This window comes from Scyliorhinus torazame, chromosome 17 (assembly GCF_047496885.1).
Source record: "Scyliorhinus torazame isolate Kashiwa2021f chromosome 17, sScyTor2.1, whole genome shotgun sequence".
In the NCBI taxonomy this organism is placed as follows: Eukaryota; Metazoa; Chordata; class Chondrichthyes; order Carcharhiniformes; family Scyliorhinidae; genus Scyliorhinus; species Scyliorhinus torazame.
The window spans coordinates 122,975,991-123,000,790 of record NC_092723.1 but is presented as its reverse complement, the minus strand read 5'-3'; the positions used below and the strand labels follow the sequence as shown (position 1 = coordinate 123,000,790).

General features: G+C 50.9%; 1 protein-coding gene across 2 annotated transcripts in view; it reads right to left on the bottom strand.

Annotated features, from left to right (window-relative positions):
- The window catches only part of LOC140394121 (complement C1q tumor necrosis factor-related protein 1-like), a 65,754-nt gene extending 41,538 nt beyond the window's left edge, over positions 1–24,216 (bottom strand). For both annotated transcript variants that reach the window (XM_072480994.1, XM_072480995.1), the window contains exon 1: positions 23,935–24,216. The gene's annotated coding sequence lies outside the window, so the exon portion shown is untranslated. The remainder of the gene's footprint in view (positions 1–23,934) is intronic.
- Between the last annotated feature and the right edge of the window lie 584 nt (positions 24,217–24,800).

Here is a 24,800-nt window from a genome sequence, read left to right as displayed (position 1 = left end):
GGTCTGCAGGAGCTCCGGAACAGTCCGTTCACCTCCTCACTGCTCAGCATCAGCCAGCATGACTGGCTGGCGACTTTATTTACCAGGTGTGAACGGCGACGGCGTGAACTGGGGTCACGCCGTCGGGACTTCGGCCCATTCGGGCCGGAGAATAGCGGGGGTAGCGGAGAATCACCATTTTGGGCGTCTCGGGCGATTCTCCGACCTGCGCCGCGCAGAACTCGATGGGGCCGATCTCGCCACTTGGGTGCATCGTGGGAGGGCGTCGGACCGGCGTCGCATGGAAAGCTGCCGCGGCAGGCGATTCTCCAAACCGGCACGGCATCAGAGAATCGCGCCCAGGGTTTTATCATTCCAGCAAATTGGAATTAAATCCCTATTTGTCCCCAAGAGGTTACTTAAAGATGTGTTTGACAAATCTTTGCTCCTTCCTAGGTTCACTCCACCCTGCACCATCCGGTTTTAAATCTAGCAGAAACTGGTCACCCTGCGGGGATTAACAGTTCCCTGGAAGTGAGGATTTCCGATCATCCATGTAACTTTGTCAAAAAACATCCATTGAAATCCCAGTGAAACAGCATAAAGGGCTTTTCCCATAAAGGATATTTATGGAAACCCAAACCAATAGGTGCTTCTAGAAATGACTACACATGAGATTGTCACACTCTTTGTTTGCTGTTAGAGTTTCTTATTTATTAATTACATTCTTCCGCTTGATCTTTCTGTTGATTTTGCACCTTAAACAACAAGTAGAATTTTTTTAAATGCTATTTGCACTCTTATTTAGTATAAATGCAATGCAACATAATATGGAACCTGTGGAAAGGCTGCAAAGTCACATTGTACTTCGCAATTGTATGACAGTGGTTTGGCGCCAGAGGAGTGAGAATGGTACGGTTGTATTAGCTACAGAGTTGAATTGTTTTGTAAATGTAGTTATTTCTTTTGAAGACACTTTCCGAACATCATTTGATTGCTCTGTGATTAATTTCAGCATTGGAACCGGGGGGAGGGGGGGGGAGAACCGGGATGCTGCTGGTATGGTCAAGGGGGAGCAAGAGCGAGTAGAGGGGGTTGGGACGGGGGTCTGCCGCCGTGAGGAATGGGCCGGGTGTGGGGCATGGGCGCGTGGCTGGCCGAGGAGGGGTTATGGCTAGTCGGCGGGGGAGGGGAGCGGGTAGCCCCCTGATCCGGCTGATAACCTGGAACTTAAGGGGGCTGAATGGGTCGGTTAAGCGGGCCCAGGTGTTCACACACCTGAAGGGGCTGAATGCGGATGTGGTCATGCACCAGGAGACACACCTGAAGGTGGCAGACCAGGTAAGATTGAGGAAGGAGTGGGTAGGCCAGGTGTTTCATTCTGGGCTGGCTTCCAAAAATCGGGGGGTGGCGTTCTTGGTGGGGAAGAGGGTGTCGTTCGAGGCGTCGAGCATTGTGACAGACAATGGAGGCAGGTATGTAATGGTAAGTGGTAAGCTGCAAGGGGAAAGGGTGGTGCTGGTCAACGTGTACGCCCCGAACTGGGACGATGCGGGTTTTATGCGGCGCATGTTTGGTCGGATCCCGGACTTGGAAGTGGGGGGCCTGATAATGGGGGGTGACTTTAACACGGTGTTGGATCCGGCACTGGATCGTTCCAGGTCTAGGACGGGTAGAAGGCCAGCGGCGGCTAAAGTGCTGAGGGGGTTTATGGACCAGATGGGAGGGGTGGACCCTTGGAGATTTGCAACGCCGGGTACTAGGGAATTTTCATTCTTCTCGCATGTTCATAAGGCCTATTCCCGTATCGACTTTTTTGTTATGAGCAGGGCGTGATTGCGAAAGTAGAGGATACCGAGTACTCGGCGATAGCCATTTCGGATCACGCCCCGCATTGGGTAGACCTAGAGCTGGGGGAGGAGAGGGACCAGCGCCCGTTGTGGCGCTTTGAGGTGGGGCTGTTTGTGGACGAGGAGGTAAGCGAGCGGGTCGAAGAAGCATAGAGAGGTACCTGGAGGCCAACGATAATGGTGAGGTCCAAGTGGGGATGGTCTGGGAGGCGCTGAAGGCGGTGGTTAGGGGAGAGCTGATCTCCATTACGGCCCACAAGGAGAGGAGAGAGCAGAGGGAGAGGGAGAGGCTGGTGGGGGAATGGTGAGGGTAGACAGGAGGTATGCAGAGGTGCCGGAGGAGGGTTGTTGAGGGAGAGGCGTAGCCTCCAGGCCGAATTCGACCAGTTGACCACCAGGAAGGCGGAGACGTAGTGGAGGAAGGCCCGGGGGCGAATTATGAATATGGGGAAAAGGCAAGTCGGATGCCTGCGCATCAGCTTCGGAAGCGGGACGCAGCTAGGGAGATCGGGGGAGTTAAAGATGGGGGGGGGAGGAGTATGGTGCGGAGTGGGGTTGGCATCAATGGGGTGTTCAGGGACGTTTATGAGGAACTGTATCGGTCCGAGCCCCCACTGGAGGAGGGAGGGATGGGCCGCTTTCTGGACCAACTGAAGTTCCCGAAGGTGGAGGAGGGACTGGTGGCGGGATTAGGGGCCCCGATTGGGTTGGAGGAGCTGGCCAAAGGGATAGGGAGCATGCAGGCGGGGAAGGCACCGGGGCCGGACGGTTTCCCGGTCAAATTTTACAAAAGGTATGTGGACCTGTTGGGCCCGTGGCTGGTTAGGACCTTCAATGAGGCAAGGGAGGGGGGGTTGTTGCCTCCAGTGATGTCCCGGGCACCGATCTCCTTGATCCTGAAGCGGGACAAGGATCCCCTGCAGTGTGGGTCTTACAGGCCAATTTCATTGTTAAATGTAGATGCCAAAGTGCTGGCGAAGGTCTTAGCCACGAGAATTGAGGATTGGGTGCTGCAGGTCATCCACGAAGACCAGACAGGGTTCGTGAAGGAGAGGAAGTTGAACGCGAATGTGCGGAGGCTCCTGAACGTTATTATGATGCCGGCGAGGGAGAGGGAGGTGGAGATAGTGGCGGCGATGGACGCTGACAAGGCCTTCGATAGGGTAGAGTGGGGGTACTTGTGGGAGGTGCTGAAGAGGTTCAGGTTTGGGGAGGGGTTCGTCAGGTGGGTTAGGCTGTTGTACGAGGTCCCGATGGTGAATGTGGCCACGAACAAGAGGAGGTCTGAGTACTTTCGGTTGCACCGAGGGACGAGACAGGGGTGTCCCTTGTCCCCCCTGTTCTTCACGCTGGCGATTGAACCCCTGGCTATGGCACTGAGGGAGTCGAGGAACTGGAGGGGGCTGGTGCGCGGTGGGGAAGAGCATAGGGTGTCGCTCTATGCGGACGACTTGCTGCTATATGTGGCAGACCCGGTGGGGGGAATGCCAGAGGTAATGAGGATCCTCAGGGAGTTCGTGGATTTCACAGGGTACAAGCTCAACATGGGGAAGAGCGAGTTGTTTGTGGTTCACCCAGGGGACCAGGAGAGGGGGATTGGCGAGCTCCCACTAAAAAGGGCGAAGAGGAGCTTCAGGCATTTGGGGGTCCAGGTGGCCAGGAGCTGGGGGGCCCTGCATAGGCTTAATTTCACGAGGCTGGTGGAGCAAATGGAGGACGAGTTTCAGAGGTGTGACGCGTTGCCGCTGTCCCTGGCGGGTAGGGTGCAGTCATTCAAGATGACGGTGCTCCCAAGGTTTTTGTTCCTGTTCCAGTGCCTCCCCATTCTTATCCCGAAGGCCTTCTTTAGGCGGGTCACAGGAGCATAACGGGGTTTGTGTGGGCGCGAGGGACTCCTTGGGTGAGAAGGGTGTTCCTGGAGCGGAGTAGGGATGGGGGGGCTGCTGGCGCTGCCCAACCTCTGTGAGTACTACTGGGCCGCCAATGCGGCAATGGTGCACAAGTGGGTGATGGAGGGGGAGGGGGGCGGCATGGAAGAGGCTGGAGATGCTGGCAATGGTGCCGCTGCCGCTCCCTCCAATGAGGTATACCACGAGCCCAGTGGTGGCGGCTGCCCTCAAAATTTGGGGGCAATGGAGGTGGCACAGGTGGGAAGTGGGGGCCTCGGTGTGGACCCCGTTACGGGGGAACCACCGGTTTGTCCCAGGGAGAATAGATGGAGGGTTTTTGGGGTGGCACAGGGCAGGGATAAGAAGGTTGGGGGACCTGTTTGTGGATGGGAAGTTCGCAAGCCTGGGTGAGATGGAGGAGAAGTACGGGCTCCCCCCGGGAAACGCCTTTAGGTATCTACAGGTAAGGGCGTTTGTCAGGCGGCAAGTGGTGGAATTCCCACTGCTGCCGCCACGCACGGTACAGGACAGGGTGCTCTCGGGGGGGTGGGTTGGAGAGGGGAAGATCTCGACAACATACCAGGTGATGCAAGAGGAGGAGGAGGCCTCGATGGAGGTGCTGAAAAGTAAGTGGGAGGAGGAGTTGGGGGAGGAGATCGAGGAGGGGACGTGGGCAGATGCCCTAGGGAGGGTGAACTCTTCCTCTTCCTGCGCGAGGCTCAGCCTCATACAATTTAAGGTGCTGCACAGGGCACACATGACCGGGACAAGGATGAGCCGGTCATTTTGGGGGTGAGGACAGGTGTGTTAGGTGCTCAGGGAGCAAAGCAAACCACACCCATATGTTCTGGACATGTCCAGCGCTGGAGGAATTTTGGAAGGGCGTAGCGAGGACGGTGTCGAGCGTGGTAGGATCCAGGGTCAAACCGGGCTGGGGGCTCGCAATATTTGGGGTTGCAGAGGAGCCGGGAGTGCAGGAGGTGAAAGAGGCCGGTATTCTGGCCTTTGCGTCCCTGGTAGCCTGGCGAAGGATTCTTCTTCAGTGGAAGGATGCGAGGCCCCCAAGCGTGGAATCCTGGATCAATGATATGGCGGGGTTTATTAAATTGAAGAAGGTGAAATTTGCCTTAAGGAGATCGGTACAAGGGTTCTTCAGGTGGTGGCAACCGTTCTTGGACTTCCTGGCAGAACGGTAGACAATGGTCAGCAGCAGCAGCAACTGGGGGGGGGAGGTTCTATTTTATTTTTGTTTGTCTACACTGGGGGATCTGAGGGGGTGTATATATTTGCTATGTTTGCTATGTGTTTTGGCGGGTGTTAATATATTATTTATGTTTCAGTTTTGTATTTAATTCTATTGGGTTCCTTTTACATTTTGTTGTTGATATTTTGTGAAAACTTTAATAAAAATTATTTTTTTTTAAAAAGAGATTGCATGGACAGGAGTGCGTAATGGACTCATAGTTTGACACTGCACACGATTCTCAAGATACTATTCCATTGACTTCAATCTTGTCCTTTTGACTACTTACCTATTATCCCACGCAATCTTGGTGCTTTGAGTTTTATGAGGTATTCAAATATCGTGATAACTTTGTGTTGCATATTAGATATTGAAAATATAAATCTTAGTGAGAAGCAGCAATTAGCAAGTCTTCAGATATTGTACATGGGAGTCATTTCTTTTTCTTTGTTGCTTTTGTGCTTTGTTTGGCTTTTTGTTTGTGTTTTTGCCTCGCTTCTCTATATCTTTTCTACTCCCATGATCTTATGCTCCCGTTGACCGGGGTAACCCGTCTATATTTTGTTTCGCAATAGTTTACTGGGAAAGCATCATATGTATTGTCACTGCAAACTATCATACAGAGCTAATCGGGGGTTAGGGCCATAGGGCGGGACCCTTCGTGCAGTGGGACCAGGCCAGTGGGACGAGGAGGGGACTGGCACTCCTCCTTGGGTGTCAAGGCTGCTCCTCTGCAAGCCCCAGCTAGGTAGCTTAAGGGAGGAGGGGGGCGGAGGAGGGTAGAATGCTGTCACACAGCTCACACATGGGGGTGGGTGGAAAGAGGAAGATGTCGGCGGTCATCTTGGACGGGTCAAGAACAAAGACAAACCTTTTGCAGGGGCATGTCCGTGAAGTAAATTTAACTGACCCATAGGAGGATGGGGGGGGGGACAGAAGCCCTCCATCAGGATAGTCACCTGGAATGTGAGAGGACGTAATGGCCCAGTCAAAAGATCCCGAGTCTTCGTCCACCTGAAAAGCCTGAGGGTCAACGTAATCTTTCTCCAGGAGACGCATCAAAGAGCTAAAGACCAGATGAGTGCAAGGAAAAACTGGGTGAGACACGCATATCAGGCGAGCTATGACATGAGGCCAAGAGGGTGGCAATACTACTCAGAAAGAGGGTAGCCTTCACAGCAACCAACAAGGTGACTGTCCCAATGAGACAATACACAATGGTAAGTGGGGATCTGGAAGGGGCTCCGGTGGTATTAGTGTATGTAAGCCCCAAGATGAACGACGCCAAGTTCATTAAAAGGACAGTAGCAGAGGTCTCCGACATTGACTCTCACCAACTAATTATGGGGGGAGATTTTAATTGTGTCCTGGACCTGAAGGTAGAGAGGTCTTGCCCAAAAACAGGTGCTAAATCAGGATGGCTATGGAATCTTCTTGGAGCACCTGGGTCCATGGAACCTGTGGAGGTTCAACCACCTGAGGGAGTAGGAGTTCTCCTTCTTCTCCCACATCCCCAGGAACTATTCCCAAACAGACTTCCTTGTGGTTGGAAAGTTGGTGCTTCCAGCGGTAGTAGTGGTGGAATACACCACAATAGTAATCTTGGACCACGCACCACACTACATGTATGTGAGTTTGGAGACAAGCTGGGCCCAGTGCCCCCCATGGAGGCTGGAAACAGCCCTCCTCACCAACAAGGCATTTTGTGAAAGGATGACACTCGCCATCGACCGATACATAAACTGTAACCAGAACAGGGAGGTCTCCCCCTCCACATTCTGGGAGGCACTGAAGGCAGTGACTGGGGAGGAGATAATAGCTTATACAGGTATCATAGAGACAGGGGAGAAAAGACGGCCAGGCAGCGATTGATCGACTGCATACTGGCCACGAATATGGAGCTGCTAGCAGAGAGGAAAAAATTGCAAATGGAATTTGACCTGCTCTCCACTGGGAAAGCAGTGAGCCAGCTCTGCTGGACAGGGGGACCTTTTATGAACATGGGGGACAAGACCAACTGCCTAGTGGCACCCAGCTGAGGAAGCAGGCGGCCGCACGAGAGATAGCGCAGATCAGGGACAAGAAGGGACGGGTGGTCACGGCTCCAGAGGAGATCACCAGAGTCCTTGCAACCTTCTATTGGAGGGGGACTCGAAGATGGAACAGTTCCTGGACGGGCTGGACTTCCTAGCTGTGGGGCAGGAAAAAGGACAGAGACTGGAAGCACCGTTGGGTCTGGAGGAGGTCATAGAGTGCATCAACATCATACAATCTGGGAAGGCACCAGGACCTGATGGGTTCCCGGTGGACTTCTACAAAAGGTGTGTGCAGAACTGGCCCGGCTCTTGCGGGAGAAGTTCAATAACTTGCTGTCAAGGAGGGCCCAGCCACCCACGCTGACACAAGCCTTAATCTCTGATCCCAAAGAAAGACAGTGGAGTGTGGTTCATGCAGACCCATCTCAGTCCTAAACACTGTCGCCAATGTCCTAGCGAAGGTTCTGACGAGGCGACTGGAGAGTCGATTGCCAGAAGTAATTGTGGAAGATCAGACAGGTTTGTCAAGGGCAGACAGCAGACAGCAAGCATCAATTGCATGCTGAACGTGGTCACGTCCCCACCCAGGGAGGAGATACAAAGAAGGCCTTCGACCGGGTGGAGTGGAAGTACCTCATTGAAGTACTGGAATGGTTTGGGTTTGGGCCAGTGTTCACCTCATGGGTAAAACTGCTGTTTAGCGCTCCCTTGGCGAGTGCATGCATGTACACCACAAGCTTAAATGACTTCCGGCTGCACAGAGGCATGAGGCAGGGATGCCCATTATCCCCGCTGCTGTACGCTCTGGCAATTCAGCCACTGGCTATCGTGCTCAGATCAGCGGAGGGGTGGAGAGAATTCAGAAAGAAAACAGGGAGCACAGAGTCCCACTCTATGTGGATGACCTGCTGCTCTACGTCTCAAACCCCCTAGCCAGCATGAGTAAGATAATGGATCTCCTGAGAGAGTTAGGAACCTTCTCAGGATACAAACTAAACCTAAGCAAGAGCAAAATCTTCCCGGTGAATCCCCAGGGGGGAGAAGTAGAGCTGGGAAGGCTGTCATTAAAACGGGCCCAAACCAAGCTCAGATACCTGGAGATCCAGATAGTCCATATCTGGGCCCGGCTCCACCAGTGGAACCTGTCTAACCTGGAGGAGGAGGTGAAAAGGGACCTGCGGAGGTGGGACTCACTCCTGTTCCCACTAGCGGGGAGAGTGCAGACGATAAAAGATGAACGTCCTGCCAAGGTTCTTTTTCATATTAAAATCAGTCCCATTCTTCATCCCCAAATACATTTTCACTAAGCTAGTCAAACTAATCTCGGCTTTGGTGGGACAAGGAAGAATCCCATGGTCCGTAAAACCATCCTGCAGTGAGGGCGGCGCTCAGAGGGCTTAGCACTCCCAGACCTCCTGTTCTATTACTGGGCAGCAAATGAAGATAGGGTGCGGGGTTGGCTGGGGGAGCTGGGGGCAGCATGGGTGCAGCTGGAAGAGACCTCCTGTATTGGGACGTCCCTGCAGATGCTGGTCGCTGCCCCACTCCCCTTCCCCCTGACCAAGTACTCAACGAGCCCAGTGATAGCCACATTGTGAGCCTGAATCCAACTTAGGCACCACGTTAAGCTAAAAGACATGTCCGGCTCAGCTCCTGCCTGCAAAAAACACAGATTTGTCTCGGCCAAAATGGCTGCCACATATAAAACCCGCAGAAGGGAGGAAGGGGTGTTGAGGCTCAGAGACGTGTACATAGATGGTAGAGTGGCAGCTCTGGGGGAAGTAACAGAGAAGCTCCAGTTCCCAAAAGGGAACAAGTTCCAGTATCTTCAGATATGGGACTTTCTCTGCAAGGAGGCCCCATCGTTCCCTCAGTTATCCAGACACACCCTGCTAGACAGGCTGTTATCACAGGACGAATTAGAGGAGGGAAAGTGCATGGACATATACGGACGACTGCTAGAGGAGGTAAGGGCCCCACTGGATGAAACAAGAGAGGGGTGGGAGGAAGGACTAGGCAACGAGATAGGGGAGGACTCTGGAACGAGTCACAGGGTGAACCCCTTCACCTCATGCACGTGGCTGAGCCTGATGCAGCTGAAGGTGGTTCACAAGGTATTCCTGACCAGGACACGCATGGGTTCTTCTTGCATGTGGAAGACTGATGTGAGCGATGTGAGGGTCCGGCCAATCACTCCCACATGTTCTGGTCCTGTCCAAGACTTACCGGATTCTGGACCTTTTTTCAAGGCCATGTTTGAGGTTGTGGGGGTTAAGGAAGGTGCAGCTTTGCCCATTCGTGGTAGTTTTCAGGGTGTCAGAATAGCCAGAGCTCTTCAAGGGGAGGGGGCCGGCGCCCTGGCCTTTGCCTGCCTGATAGCCCGGCGGCGACTCCTGCTCGGATGGAGATCGGCAGCACCGTCCAAGGCCTCAGACTGGCTGGCCGATCTGGCGCAATTCCTGAGACTAGAAAAGATTAAATTTGCCATCGGGGGTTGGATGAAGGGTTCCACTCCAGTTCACCGCAATCTTCAAAGTAATGACCAGCAGCTAGGGGGAGGGTGGGGCGGGGGCAGAGGGCGGGTTGTTGAGGGGGGAGGAAAAGCCAGGGGAATGGGAGAGTAACGGGGGCGGGGGGCTAGCACCCACACTACTACAAAATAAACCAAATTGTTTGCACTACACCCATTGCACTGGTGTTTACAATCTGTATCACTGTTACATTATCCAGCAACTTGTTGAACAAAAATATATTTTTTTAAAATAGAATCCAGTGAAACAGTTTGTATGAAATAATTACATTGAATAATATCACACACCGAGGCAGGAGAAAATCCTCTTCTACTTCTTTAGAATGGAAAAGATCTTGTGCCGTTTATCTGGGTTGCAAGTATTGAATCTTTGATGAGGATTGAGGGAGTCTCCAAAATCAGTGTTATAAATTACTAATGGGATATTTTCCTGTCAAATTATTGTATGATGCTGTTCAAGAAAAAATTGTACTCTCTTGTTTGTTTCATTGTCACCCACACAAACTAACACTGCATTATATTTTGTTGCTTCTCTTAATATTAATGACGCATGTTGCATATAGCAGACAACATTTATAATCAGATGCCAGCAATGGGCTATATCATTTTACTGGGACCTTTCTGTGATTGTTTGGTGAATTGACTGGTGAATCCTGAAAGGCGAAACAATATCATGCATAATTGAGGGGAGAGTTAAAGTGGTGATGGGGGAATAAGAGACCAGGAAACAGGAGAAGCACCACAGGGCCATGATTTCTCTCTCTGGCTCTGATTTTCTCCCCCATTACTGAAAGCAGGCTTTCTCCGAAAAGGCCTCTCAACCCCTTATGACCTCCGTGTCAAAGTCCAGAACCACTCCCTAGTGAATCCAAAAATCTCTTGCCAATTCCTCCCACAATACTGAACAAAATGTCCCCTCTCGCTCTGCAGCAGCGAAAGAAATTGGAAAACATCTCAAAGTTAAAAGGTGTTCCTTTTATGTGGCATTCACGCTGGGGTCCCTCATGCAGCTAAACACATGTTCATCTGGGAGTGATTAAGAGAGGGAATTACCTGGAGTGTCCAAAATGGCAAATCAGATGCCAAACCTGAAACTGTTTGATGTCGGGATTTGCCCAGTCTGCATGTTCCCAGGACACACGTGGCACACGTGTGCTAGCGCCCTTACAGTCACGGCACGCTGCTCTGAAGTTTTGGGTTTCCTTAGTTCAGGCACCTTGCAGCACTGTGGAGCTGAAATTTGCAGAGTCTGATTCCATCGGCGTTCAATGGCAAAACAGCTGTGACTGATTTGTCTGTGCTCATTAAACTTCAATTTCTGTCATTGACCTCAGTCTAAAAGCACCATAAATAAAACCTGATATTCTTTCATCCCACATGAGTTATGCTCTGAGCCTCAGTCAATGAGATATGCATATGAACAGAGAACAGGCCATGACTCGTCCTCTGTATGCACATTCTCAATTTACGTGAATTTTCTTCCTTCGGACTATTAGCTCGCTGACTTGCTGGGGCTTGCTCACATCAGCAGCTTCTCACGCTTCCCACTTTATTTATCTAGCCTTCCTTCTCCCTTCTCGTGCTTCCGATGTCGCCTTTACATTTTTAATTTTTCTGATTCTGGCTCTTTTTTGTCTCTCGCTCTCACCACATTTGCCCTTTAACCATTTCCTCATCCTCTCCTGAACAGTTTACAGGCCATTCCACGCCTTTTCTAGTGAATGCGGTGATTGTGTTCTTCGCTCTTTCCCTTGCTCTGTTTCTGGTTATTTGTAACATTTTACATTTCGAAGAAGGGCTTGTCACCTGTTTGGTGTTTTCTCTGAATTGCCTGCTGAGTGTCTTTTCCATTTTTGTCTCTGGTTACTGGCAGCTGCAGTATTTTGCGCTTGTCGGCTCGCTGTCATTGGCTGAATTCCTTCTTTTGTCAACCCTGGAGTGGCCTTCGCTGCTAATCTTTTTCTTGTGTGCTCTCAGAATTTGTATTCCACCCCTCCCCCCACCACTCCTTCTCAGTCCATGATCTGATGTGTAAACAAGTTTCTACGTGTTCACATGCTCAGGATCGATTTACCTCTCAGTTTTGTAAACACCAGGGGATTATTCCTGTTACATACCTACAGGTATTGCTCATGAGGAATTTTGTCTCTCATTCAGCTTCTTTTATGCGCTGATTAATTTTATAGATGCTTAACCATCAGCCCCACCAACACGCCTCCACCATGCCCCCTCAATCCTGGGCTGCATTTCAGGAGATCGAGGACACATTTCCCCCACACATTTCGATCACACTTCCAGTCTCCAAGTAAGTTCTCCCAGCGGCAAGGTTCCATGCTGTAGCGCACAAAGACTCCATGAGACGAATAGAGTGAAGTCGATGAGGCTTTATTAAGCGTGTCTGTTCCCCCGCAGCTCGATAGTAAACTGGCCTGCAGGGGGAGACTCCGGCTTCTTATACTCCGCCTTCAGGGCGGAGCTTGAGGTCAACGGCCAACCAGGACCCGGGATCGTACATGGCGTGCTGGGGGGGGTTGGGGCGCGTAAACTGCTTGCAGGGCTCCCTGTGCTCCCGGGACGGCGGCGACCTCGCGGGACCGGCACACAACCGCATAATGGCCCTTTTTCCCGCAGCTTTTGCAGATAGCTGCGCGGGCCGGGCAGCGCTGTCGGGGATGTTTCGCCTGGCCGCAGAAATAACAGCGGGCGCCCCCGGTGCGACTCGGCGTTTGGACCGCGCAAGCCTGTGGGGTGTCCGGGGGGGGGGGTAGGGGGTTTGCCGTGACGGGTACGTACAGGGCCCAATGGCCTGCCGCGCGGTCGGGGCCATAGGCGCGGGTATTACGCGCGACCACGTCTAGGGAGGCTGCTAGGGCCCGTGCCTCTGAGAGTCCTAGCGACTCTTTTTCTAGAAGTCTTTGGCGGATTTGGGAGGATTGCATACCTGCCACAAAAGCATCGCGCATTAACATGTCCGTGTGTTCGTTTGCGTTCACCGACGGGCAGCTGCAGGCTCGTCCCAAAATCAGCAGCGCGGCGTAGAACTCGTCCATCGATTCTCCGGGAGCTTGCCGTCTCGTCGCGAGCTGGTAGCGAGCGTAGATTTGGTTAACTGGGTGAACGTAGAGACTTCTGAGTGCTGCGAACGCCGTCTGGAAATCGTCGGTGTCTTCAATGAGGGTGAAAATCTCCGTGCTCACCCTCGAGTGCAGGACCTGCAGTTTTTGTTCATCTGAGACTCGGCCTGTGGTCGTTCTGAGGTAAGCCTCGAAGCAAGTCTGCCAGTGTTTGAAGGCTGCTGCCGCGTTCACTGCGTGGGGGCTGATCCTCAGGCATTCTGGAATGATCCTGAGCTCCATAGTCCTTTTTAGGCACGTTTAATAAATTGTAGCGCACAAAGACTCCATGAGACGAATAGAGTGAAGTCGATGAGGCTTTATTAAGCGTGTCTGTTCCCCCGCCGCTCGATAGTAAACTGGCCTGTGGGGGGAGACTCCGGCTTCTTATACTCCGCCTTCAGGGCGGAGCTTGAGGTCAACGGCCAACCAGGACCCGGGATCTGTCAGCCAATGACATTAGGGCTTCCAGTCCCACATGACCCCCAATACATACTACCACACATGCCAATAGCATGCATTCATTCAAACTTTGGGGGCAGGAAGTTGATGGGTTGAATTTCCTGAAATAGGAACAAGAGGTAGCGAATCAGCCCCTTGAGCCTGGTCCACATCATTCAATTAGACCAGGGTTTTTCAAAGTGCAGGTCACAACCCGCAGGTCAGTCACGGGCAGGTATCGGGAGAGTCGTGGAACCCTTAGTCGTGGCATTCCCTCGGTGCGCTCCCCTTCATGGAGAAAGCATCCAAAAGCCGCTACTGGCATTTAAATTGAGAATGGCGGCAGCTACCGCCTTTTATTTGAGAATGAAATGAGGCTGTGTGCAGTCTTCCAACCATACGCAGAGGAGTGAGCAGGCCATGGGCCCTGCACATACACCTGTCATCAAGCGCCCTGTTTGGACGTGCTTTTGGCACCAAATCTTGGAGGAGAACCTCTTCCATTTTCTAGCTGCTAGCAAGCAAGGCAATTGGATTGTGAAGATGAACCATTTTGTTACAAGAAAGAAACGGCCAGCGACAGACATAAGCAGAGAACCTACTGACCTGGATCCCATATCTGAATCTGCTGGAGAGCACTGCTCAGGAGAGTCTACAGCAGGAAATAGCAGTGCTAGTGTTAGCTCTAGGGTCTCTCTCTCTGGTTAACAGCCTACAAAGAAGAAACTTAACTCACAAACAAGGCAGTATAAAGGTGATTTCTTGTTTTGTCTATTGTGCCAGTGTAAATAAGGGTGCACATCCTATGTGTGTTACATGCAAGGAAGAACTGGAAAATGTGAGGAGAAGTTTCAGATTTTGAAAGACAAGTGGTGTGTGCAAAATTCCATTTGAGGTTGAAACACCAGAGTCAGTTATTAAGTTACAGCTGACTCCAAATGAAAAGACTATCCTGCTGTATCTGACCTATGACAGCACATTAAAAACACACCAGAGATCCATGAGGCTGCCAGCATTCTGGTTTAGCATCTCCCAGGAATGTCCAGTGCTGAGTAAAACAAGCATTTTGTTGCTATTGCCCTTCACAACGACCTATATGGGCGAGTTCTGATTTTCCGTTCTCACAAAGATGAAGACAACACAAAAGAACTGGCTGAATTCTGCACCTGGTGTGCGCATTGCCCTCTCCTCCTGTGAACCTGATTGGAGTGAGATCATGAGGACTATCAGGCTCCCCTTTCCCATTACGCGGTGTGTGTCGCAAACATCACCCAACTTGGGTCGTGAAGGTCAGCTGGTGGGGATCCCGAATGTCGGCCGATGGTGAGTCATGAAGGCCAGTCAGTGTGGGTCACGAAGGTCTGCTGGCATGGGTCGTGAAGGCCGGCTGGTTGACAAAAGTGGGTCCCGGGAAAAAAAGTTTGAAAGACACCGAATTAGGCCATGACTGATCCACACCTCAACTCCATCTACCTACCTTTAATTGAATTCCTTGCTCACCAAAATCTTCCAGCGGGTGAATCACCACAAGAGGAGGACATAATTATAAAAGTTAGCCTGCAAGCTCTTACAGCTGAATTACATACCCTATGAACATGCAGCTGTTTGGAAGAATATCATGCTTACTTAATCTGCCAAAATAAGGCAATATTTTAAAACTGAACAAAGACTTTAAACTCTCCAAGTGCAAAGCTCCATACATATTTTCCTCCAATGGCATGTTAAGAAAAGGTTTCTGAATGAAAATGTAAGGAGTAATAACTGGACAATGTGGATGGGAATCAAAGCTTCAAATAAATTAATAGTCCCTTGATCAAAAAATCATTCTGGAATAAGTTTTTAACCTCCCACACATTCAGGAGCAGATTAATTAATGTATTTTTCTAACAGCTTTTTATGTAGGCTGTAGCTTAGTACACGAGAATAACAGTTAGGTGACATGAAATTTATGCAGCTTACCACGTCAGGTTGCACCGAAAGGATGTGACCTTGGGACTAAAGATCTGACTGACAATATCCTCTTTACTATGTTATGTGTCAGGGGAGAGCTAGTTTTCACTTCAGCAAGTTTCTATTTTTGCCAGTGATCTTCGTCAGAGTGTGAAGAGCAGGAGACGAGATTGCTTGGAGTGAATGAAGTAACTTGAACTGGCTATGTGATTGTTCCAGGCTGGTAACAAATTGCACATTTTCACGTTCAATTAAATCGGGTTTACTGGCCACGCACATTTCCTGTCACCTGCTTTCCACTATAATCCTACGCTCATATTTAGGGAGGTCTTGTGCAGAAGGAGGTCATTCAGCCCGTTGAGCCGCCCTCCGAGCACCCTACCTAGGTCCAATCCACCACCTATCCCCATAACCCCACCTATTCTTTTCACACTTGGGGTCAATTTAGCATGACCAAGCCATCTAACCTGCACATCTTTGGACTGTGGGAGGAAACCTACGCAGTCACGGTGAGAATGCACAATCTTCACACAGGCACCCGAGGTCGGAATCGAACATGGATCCCTGTCACTGTGAGGCAGCATTGCTAATCACTGTGGCACCATGCTACCCGTGTCCTGACCTCTGAGCAAGAAATGCTGGTTTCATGGTTCCACTTCAGGACTTGATGGCCTCAAAAGCTGAGTGCATTATTTGGCCAAAGAGGTCAATTATCAGAGAATAAATCCTCAGTAAAGAGCCAGAGAGTATCCTGGCCAGCTATACTGGAGAATGCAACAGGATTCTACTGCAGTGCAATGCCAAGTATCATCATAGACCAATCCAACAGAAGTCCATGATGGCCAAAACCCTCTTAGGGCCTGGTACAAGGGGGAGGATATCCATATTTATATTAAGAAGTCTTACAACACCAGGTTAAAGTCCAACAGGTTTGTTTCAAATCACTAGCTTTCGGATCACTGCTCCTTCCTCAGGTGAATCGCCTAACCTTTAACCTGGTGTTGTAAGACTTCTTACTGTGCTCACCCCAGTCCAACGCCGGCATCTCCACATCATTTTATACTGGTAACTGTCTATGTAAACTTGTCCGTAATTACGTTTTTCCCTTACTGGATGTCCTCCAACAGCAAACTGACATAGGCAGTATCCATTTTAACTGAGAACATACAAATTTATTCGCAATAAAAATACATAGTTCAGTGGTCGCAAAGTGGTCAAAAGGTTGTGAGTTCAAATCTCACTCCAGAGATATGAGCAGATAATTCAGGCTGGCACTTCAATGTATTACAAAACTGTCTGAGGGACTGACTATCGGAAGAGACATTAAACCTGAGACCCCATCTACCTTCTCAGCTGGACATAGAAGATACCATGGCATTAAAGAAAAGAAGAGCTGGCACAAGACAAAGGAGTGTTAATGATAGTGTTAAGGACTAAAGAAGGTGCTGATTGTAGCATGAAGGTAAGATAGCAGAAGGTGTTAATAAAGAACAAAGGTCTGCGCTCCAATTATTTATATTATTCTCCAGATTAACATCCTTGCCCTTCTTCATGTCCACTAGGTCTGCTGGAGAACACAACCTTAATTCAACATTTGATTTGAACAACAGTATCACCAACAGGGCTGCATGTGCTCAGTATTACGGTGGAGCGTCAGCTCGATCAAATGCTCAAGTATCTGGAATGAGGCTTGAACTCACAGCTTTCTGGTTCAGAGGTGAGAGTGTTGCCCATTTCGTCAAGGCTGATCTATCCGCTCTTGCCTGATTATCCTTTATGATGTTAACTTGCCTTACCTGAACCATAGACTTGATCTTAACTCCGTATGTACAATGCAACGAGCAGTTGATAAAGATCTAAATCGTATACAACTGGGCGACAGAGGCCCCAAGAAATATTGTAACCACTACACTGACCAAAATTGTACCATATGCTCGTAGATAACACTTTCAGGAGTTATGACATGTCTTTATCAAACCAAAAGCAAACACATTTGCCTGGAACCCTTTAAACTGTGGGTGAAGTTAGTTGCACAGATGCTTAGATTAGTTGTTGATTGTTGCACACTTCAAGAAGTTTCCGTCGATTCATTCTTTAACAAATGTTAATAATCCAACATTTGTCATGACCTATAATAAAAGCAAAATAATGGGGATGCTGGAAATCTGAAATGAAAACAGAAAATGTGAGATAAACTCAACAGGTCTGGCAGCGTCTGTGGAGAGAGAAGCCGAGTGAATGGCCAGAATTCTCCGGCTGTTCGCTGGCGGCTGGACTTTCTGGTCCCGCCTGGCAATGCACCCCCACAGTTTTCCGCAGCGTGGGGTGGCTTCAATGGGAATTCCCTCTTGACAGCAGCGGGAACAGAGAATCCCGCATCCAGCGAACGGCGTGCCGCCTCTTGCCGCCGCGAAACACGTGTCTGGGAGGCCGGAGAATCCTACCACACATTTTGAGTCCCTATTATCTTCCACAGAACAGTTCTGCGAAAGAGTCATACGGACTCAAAACTTTATTTCTCTCTTCACCATGCTGCCGGACCTGCTGAGATTATTGTATTTTTTGGTTTTATTCGTCATGATGTGTAGCCCCTAAACACCCGTACATTTATTTGAACTGAGAAAGTTACTGGATGCTGATTCCAGCAAAATGCAGTAGAATCATGGATAGGGATGGCAAAATTCCTTAAATTTCAATACTGAACTAACTCGCCCGGGGTCCGCACACAGTTTTCATTGAAATAGGGCACGAAATGGGCCAACAATCTGCAACCAGAAGGATAGCTAGCTCATTTAAATATTTAAATATAAAACATCTAAAAATGTCACTTTGTGCGACTGGTTAATATCAGTTAACAGTTGACGGCACGTAACCAAAACTCCAAAGAGTCCTCTTTTAATTTATTTCAACAGTTTTTAATGCCTTGGTTCAGACAGGAGGTTTCATCGAATGCAATTAGCATGTTAATATCCTGATATCATTCCATTTCAGTTCAACACAATAATCAAACTGGATTGAGAATTGTTGCAGCGTGAGATTAAAAAAATGCCTTCAAAAAACATCAAAGGAAATTAAGATGAGAGGACTGTCAATTTAGAAATGGAGCCTGAAAGGGAGGCATCAGATTCAATAGTAATTTTAATTAGTTAGGAAAATTACGGGGAAAAATCATGGAGATAATTGGATAACATTTCACAAGAGATTAAAGGACAGGGATAACAGTGAGGAGGGGGAGCAGGGTGAGGGGTGGGGCAGGATGAGGGGTGGGGCAGGATGAGCGGTGGGGCAGGCTGAGGGGTGGCGTTGAGTGATGGGTGTGGTGGGGTGGGTGAGGGGTGGTTCAGGGTGAGGGGGTGGGGTGGGTGACGGGTTTATGAGAGTGACTGCGTGAGGAAGTAGAGTGGGTGAAGGGTAATTTAGAGAGGGGGAAGGGCAAGATGAGTGGCAGGGTGTGGGGTGGGTGAGGGGTGGTTAGGCATAGTGTGGGGCCGGGTGAGGGGCAGGGTGAGGGCTGGGGTATGAGGAGTGGTTTAGGCAGAGGGTTGGGGCACAGTGAGGGGCAGGGCAAGGCAAGGGGTAGGTTAGGTGAGGGGCGGCAGGGTGGAGGATAGGGCAGTTGAGAGTGGGGCTGAGTGAGGGGTGTGGTAGAGTGAGGGGTGGGACAGCGTGTGGGGTGGGTGAGGGCTGAGGCAGGGGGAGGGGTGGGGCAGGACAAGCATTGGTGCAGGCTGCAGAGTGGGGGAGGGAGAAGAGTGCGACAAGGTGAGGGTTGAGGCAGGGCGAGTGATGGGGCTGGGTGAAGGGTGTTGCAGGATGAAGGGTGGGCAAGGTGAAGGGTGTTGCAGGATGAAGGGTAGGCAGGGTGAAGGGTGGGCAGGGAGAAGGGTGGGCAGGGTGAAGGGTGGGCAGGGTGAAGGGTGGGCAGGGTGAAGGGTGGGCAGGGTGAAGGGTGGGCAGGGTGAAGGGTGGGCGGGGTGAAGGGTGGGCGGGGTGAAGGGTGGGCAGTGTGAAGGGTGGGCCGGGTGAAGGGTGTGCAGTGTGAAGGGTGGGGCAGGGTGAAGGGTGGGCCGGGTGAAGGGTGTGCAGGGTGAAGGGTGGGCAGGGTGAAGATTGGGGCAGGATGAGGGTTGGGACAGGGTGAGGGTTGGGGCAGGGTGAGGGTTGGGACAGGCTGAGGGTTGGTGTGGGGTGAGGGTTGGGGCAGGGTGAGGGTAGGGGCAGGGTGAGGGTTGGGGCAGGGAGAGGGTTGGGACAGGGTGAGGGTTGGGGCAGGGTGAGGGTTGGGGCAGGGTGAGGGTTGGGACAGGGTGAGGGTGAGGGCAGGGTGAGGGTTGGGGCAGGGTGAGGGTTGGGGCAGGGTGAGGGTTGGGGCAGGGTGAGGGTGAGGGCAGGGTGAGGGTTGGGGCAGGGTGAAGGTTGGTGTGGGGTGAGGGTTGGGGCAGGGTGAGGGTTGGGACAGGGTGAGGGTTGGGACAGGGTGAGGGTTGGGACAGGGTGAGGGTTGGGGCATGGTGAGGGTTGGGGCAGGGTGAGGGTTGGGGCAGGGTGAGGGTTGGGGCAGGGTGAGGGTTGGGGCAGGGTGAGGGTTGGGGCATGGTGAGGGTTGGGGCAGGGTGAGGGTTGGGGCAGGGTGAGGGTTGGGGCAGGGTGAGGGTTGGGGCAGGGTGAGGGTTGGGGCAGGGTGAGGGTTGGGGCAGGGTGAGGGTTGGGACAGGGTAAGGGTTGGGACAGGATGAGGGATGGTGCAGGGTGAGGGTTGGGGCAGGGTGAGGGTTGGGACAGGGTGAGGGTTGGGACAGGGTGAGGGTGGGGACAGGGTGAGGGATGCTGCAGGGTGAGGCTTGGGACAGGGTGAGGGTTGGGACAGGGTGAGGGTTGGGGCAGGGTGGAGGTTGGGGCAGGATGAGGGAGGGTGTGGGGTGAGGGTGGGTGTGGGGTGAGGGTGGGTGTGGGGTGAGGATTGGTGTGGGGTGAGGATTGGTGTGGGGTGAGGATTGGTGTGGGGTGAGGGTGGGTGTGGGTGAGGGTGGGTGTGGGGTGAGGGTGGGTGTGGGGTGAGGGTGGGTGTGGGGTGAGGGTTGGTGTGGGATGAGGGTTGGTGTGGGGTGAGGGTGGGTGTGGGGTGAGGGTTGGTGTGGGATGAGGGTTGGTGTGGGGTGAGGGTTGGTGTGGGGTGAGGGTGGGTATGGGGTGAGGGTGGGTGTGGGGTGAGGGTGGGTGTGGGGTGAGGGTGGGTGTGGGGTGAGGGTGGGTGTGGGGTGAGGGTTGGTGTGGGGTGAGGGTGGGTGTGGGGTGAGGGTGGGTGTGGGGTGAGGGTGGGTGTGGGGTGAGGGTGGGTGTGGGGTGAGGGTGGGTATGGGGTGAGGGTGGGTGTGGGGTGAGGGTTGGTGTGGGATGAGGGTTGGTGTGGGATGAGGGTTGGTGTGGAGTGAGGGTGGTGTGGGGTGAGGGTGGGTTTTGGGTGAGGGTTGATGTGGAGTGAGGGTGGTGTGGGGTGAGGGTGGGTGTGGGGTGAGGGTGGGTGTGGGGTGAGGGTTGGTGTGGGATGAGGGTTGGTGTGGAGTGAGGGTGGGTGTGGGGTGAGGGTTGGTGTGGGGTGAGGGTTGGTGTGGGGTGAGGGTGGGTGTGGGGTGAGGGTGGGTATGGGGTGAGGGTGGGTGTGGAGTGAGGGTGGGTGTGGAGTGAGGGTGGGTGTGGGGTGAGGGTGGGTGTGGGGTGAGGGTGGGTGTGGGGTGAGGGTGGGTGTGGAGTGAGGGTGGGTGTGGGGTGAGGGTGGGTGTGGGGTGAGGGTGGGTGTGGAGTGAGGGTGGGTGTGGGGTGAGGGTGGTGTGGAGTGAGGGTGGGTGTGGGGTGAGGGTGGTGTGGGGTGAGGGTGGGTGTGGGGTGAGGGTTGCTGTTTTATAATAAGGAATCTCTGAAGAACAGCAGGTTTCCTTTGGATGCCATCAACTATAATTGTATGTGCTGTTAGGATGAGAGGCTGACGATTGGCTATTTGAAGAAAGGCCGGTGGTGCCAGGCTGAGAGAGTGGAAGGGGCAAGAGATTACCATTTTTCTTTGTTAATGGGTACGGCTTCATTTAGACCAGCGTATATTGCCCATCCCTAATTTACTTGCAAAGGTGGTGATGAGCCACCTTTGTGAACGGTTGCAGTCCATGAGGTGTCGGTAAACCCAGTGTTGTTAAAAGCAGGGAGTTTCAGGGCTTTTACTCAGAAACCGTGAAGGAACAATGGTTTATTTCAAAATGAGGATGGTGTGTGGCTTGGAAGGGAATTTGAAATTGGCTACGTTCATGTGCATCTGCTGCCCTTGTACTTCCAGATGGTAGAGGTTGTGGGTTTGGAACTGAAGTGCATATTATAGATGGCACACACTGCTGCCACTCTGCATCAGTGATGGAGGGCGTGAATGTTTATTGACTGTGGCAGGGGAGGGATCACTGGGTGAACTAGTTTCAGTCAGGGTGGTTGAGAAATTGGCTCTGGGGGATCGGAGACATTGGGTGGCTGGAAACATCAGAGGGTCAAAGGCACAATGGGGTGTGTCAGCAGAGTGCTAAAGTCAAATCAGAGTGGACAGGGGGGCGAAGAGAGGGAGGAGGAGCAGAAACGCTGGAGTGTGGGAAGAGATTGGAAGTGTCAGGTAATTGACGCATCATGGCTCAGGATGGGGGCAAGAGTTATGGTTGTTCATTTGCAGGGAGAGGGACAGCAAGTATTATTGGCTCCAGCGATAAGTGGAAAGGCGCTCACCAGTTGGATCAGCAATCCTCTCCTCTCTTTAGCTGACGGGTTTCCCAAAGCCAGGCAAATCTGGCCTGCCAGGTTGAAATTTAAAATGGAAATTAAATATAATGTATTTTCCATTATAATATTTAAATGACCCACCTGCCTCCTGGGAGGCAGTTTGTGCCTGCATCGCTATCCCCGTTCTGTGAAAATTGCAAGCGGACGCGTCTGAGATGTGCTGGTATTGGGTTTGAGATGTTTAGCATCTGCACATCTCGCCCAATGAGAGCTCATCCATTTTCCTGGCTTAAAATTCCCCATAATGATTCTCTGATCGTATGACAGGGAATGGGCATAATATTTCATCCACCTGAAGTCAATACAGACTATAATCATCTGCTGAATTCACGGTTGAAAGGATTGAATTGATTATTTGGCTTCTACTTTTTTTTTCAATTAGCAAAACTAATCATCGCAAAGAAATTGTGTCAATACTCCATAAATTTGCAGCCGTGATCATTGCTTCAATTCCAGCATGCCACTAATATATCCTCTGCTGTAACATAGCTGCATTTAATAGCAAACAAAACAAGTAATCCCTAAGATTACGGTTTAATAGATTATCAATCTACAAAGATCAATCGAGCAGAACAATTAAATCTTGCAGCAATTGTCAATTCAACGTGTGATTTTTAATAGCTCGAACTGAGCAGTATAAATATTTTCACTACACTCTTGATAACTCTGACCCAGTTATGCAGTATTTTACGATAAACCTAAAGGTTATGGCATAATTCATTCGTACTCCACATCTTCCATCAAGAGGACATCATTTAGAAGTTCTAATGAGAATTTTACACATCCATCATTGTATGCCTAATATTAATTATGAGCTCCAAAAAGGTCAGAATAGAGTATCTGGGCTGGAGCATATGTCCAAGGGCAGTATTGGTTTATCTTGAGGTTTATGTTTTACTTGTTCTTGTGCGCTTAATGGAAACAGTCCAGACCAGAATCACATTTAGAATCACAAAGTAAGATTTTAACTCATTCAAAACCTATCCATTTGTACACAGTTAAAATCAAGCCCCCTGTGGCTGACATTGCCTGGCCATTCATGCCGGCAGCATCACCCGGGTCTATAAATGGCAACCGCGCCGCCCCCGCCCCCCCCCCCCCCCCTCCACGCGTTTCCCAACGGGAAAACCTGATGACAGTGGTGGGACAGGAAGATCCCGGCGGCAGCCAATGGCGGGGCACCTCCACCGTCGCTACACATGCTGCGGAAAATCCCACCCGTAGAATCATACAGCAGGAGGCCATTCAGTCCATTGTGCCTGTACTAGTCCTTCGAAAGAACTATCCACTTAGGCATACTTACTCCTGCTTTTTTCCTCATAGCCTCCAATTTATCCCCCTCGCTTTTTAAGTTTACACCCGATGGATGCCCTTCTGAAAGACCTTTACATCACCTTGTAACCCTCCAATACCCATTCACTGTTACAAATTTTGTCTTATGTTTTCTCTGAGCGAGAAAATAATCTCTTCATTATACATGGCAATGTGAACGGATTCGGTCAGTGAATTAAACTGGTTAGAATACTTTCACCCCTAGCAGTGGCTCGGTGGTTAGCCTGTTGGCCCCTGAATCGCAAGGTTATGGGTTAAAGACCCAATCTGGAGCACCGTGTTCAAAACCCTAGGCTGACAATCCAATACTGAGACACTGAAATGAAATGAAAATTGCTTATTGTCACAAGTAGGCTTCAATGAAGTTACTGTGAAAAGCCCCTAGTCGCCACATTCCGGCGCCTGTTCGGGGAGGCTGGTATGGGAATTGAACCGTGCTGCTGGCTTGCCTTGGTCTGCTTTAAAAGCCAGCGATTTAGCCCTGTGCTAAACCAGCCCCTGCAGCACTATTGAAGGTGATTTAAACTAAGGCCCTCTTAGTTGGCCCTAACCAATACTTATCCCTCAATCAACATCATTATCACGTTGCCGATTGGCAGAACTGCCTGTACGTAAACTGATTGCAACATTTCCTACATTACAACAGTAACTACACTTCAAAAAGTACTTCAGGGCTGTAAAGATCTTTGGGACATCCGGAGGTGCCATATAAATGTAAGTCTTTCTTTTCCTTTCCTCCTGCCTGACTTAAAACAACTTACCTGAGGACTTGCTACTGTGCCTTCTTCAGTGCGGTGCCCGTCTCTACTTGCTGCAAATAGGTTTCCTTCCACCCACTCAGCACTCAGTCACCTTCAGCCTGCGAAGCTGTCTCAGCCTCGACCCTCAGGGTACCACAGTCATGCACAAGTCAAGCGCCGATCTGATTATTGTTTCTATTTGCATTGGCAGACAACCTTTTTTGCACAGGGAGCTATTTGCTTTGGCTCGAAACACTGAGATTGTCGTCCTTCCAATTGCTGGAACCCAGTCTGGGGCTTGGTGCGGTGTACAGCCTCCAGAGCCACAGATTCCCATTTGTTCCTGATCCAACAGGAAAAAGAAAACTCATTTATTTAAAGTGTTAAAAACACCACCCCCAGGCCAAGGGAAAGAAAAAATGTGGTAAAACCAGCTGGAAGTGATTTTGGAGTCGGAAACGTCGGCAGTGCCGGAGCTTGGAGCAACTGCCCGGATTTTGGGACATTTGGGAAGCCCTTGAGACTAAAAGACAGAAATTGAAAAGTCCCAGATTCAATTTGTTACTATTCTGCTGATCCACTCAAACAAGCATAGAATGGTTACAGCAGAGAAAGTAGCCATTTGGTCCATCCTGCCTGTGCCAGCTCTCTGTAAGAGCAATTCAGCCAAACCCACTTTCCCCATAGCCCTACAAATTCTTTACCCCAAACTCCCTTATTTGTATCCATTACCACATCACCCTGGGGCAGTGCCTTCCAGCTCTTAACCACCCGCCCGTAAAGAGCTTTTCCATCTGTCACCATTGCTTCTTCTGCCAATAACTCAAAATTCCCCCCGACCCCCTCCCTGGTTCTCGACCCTTACACCGTTGGGCACAGTTTCTCCC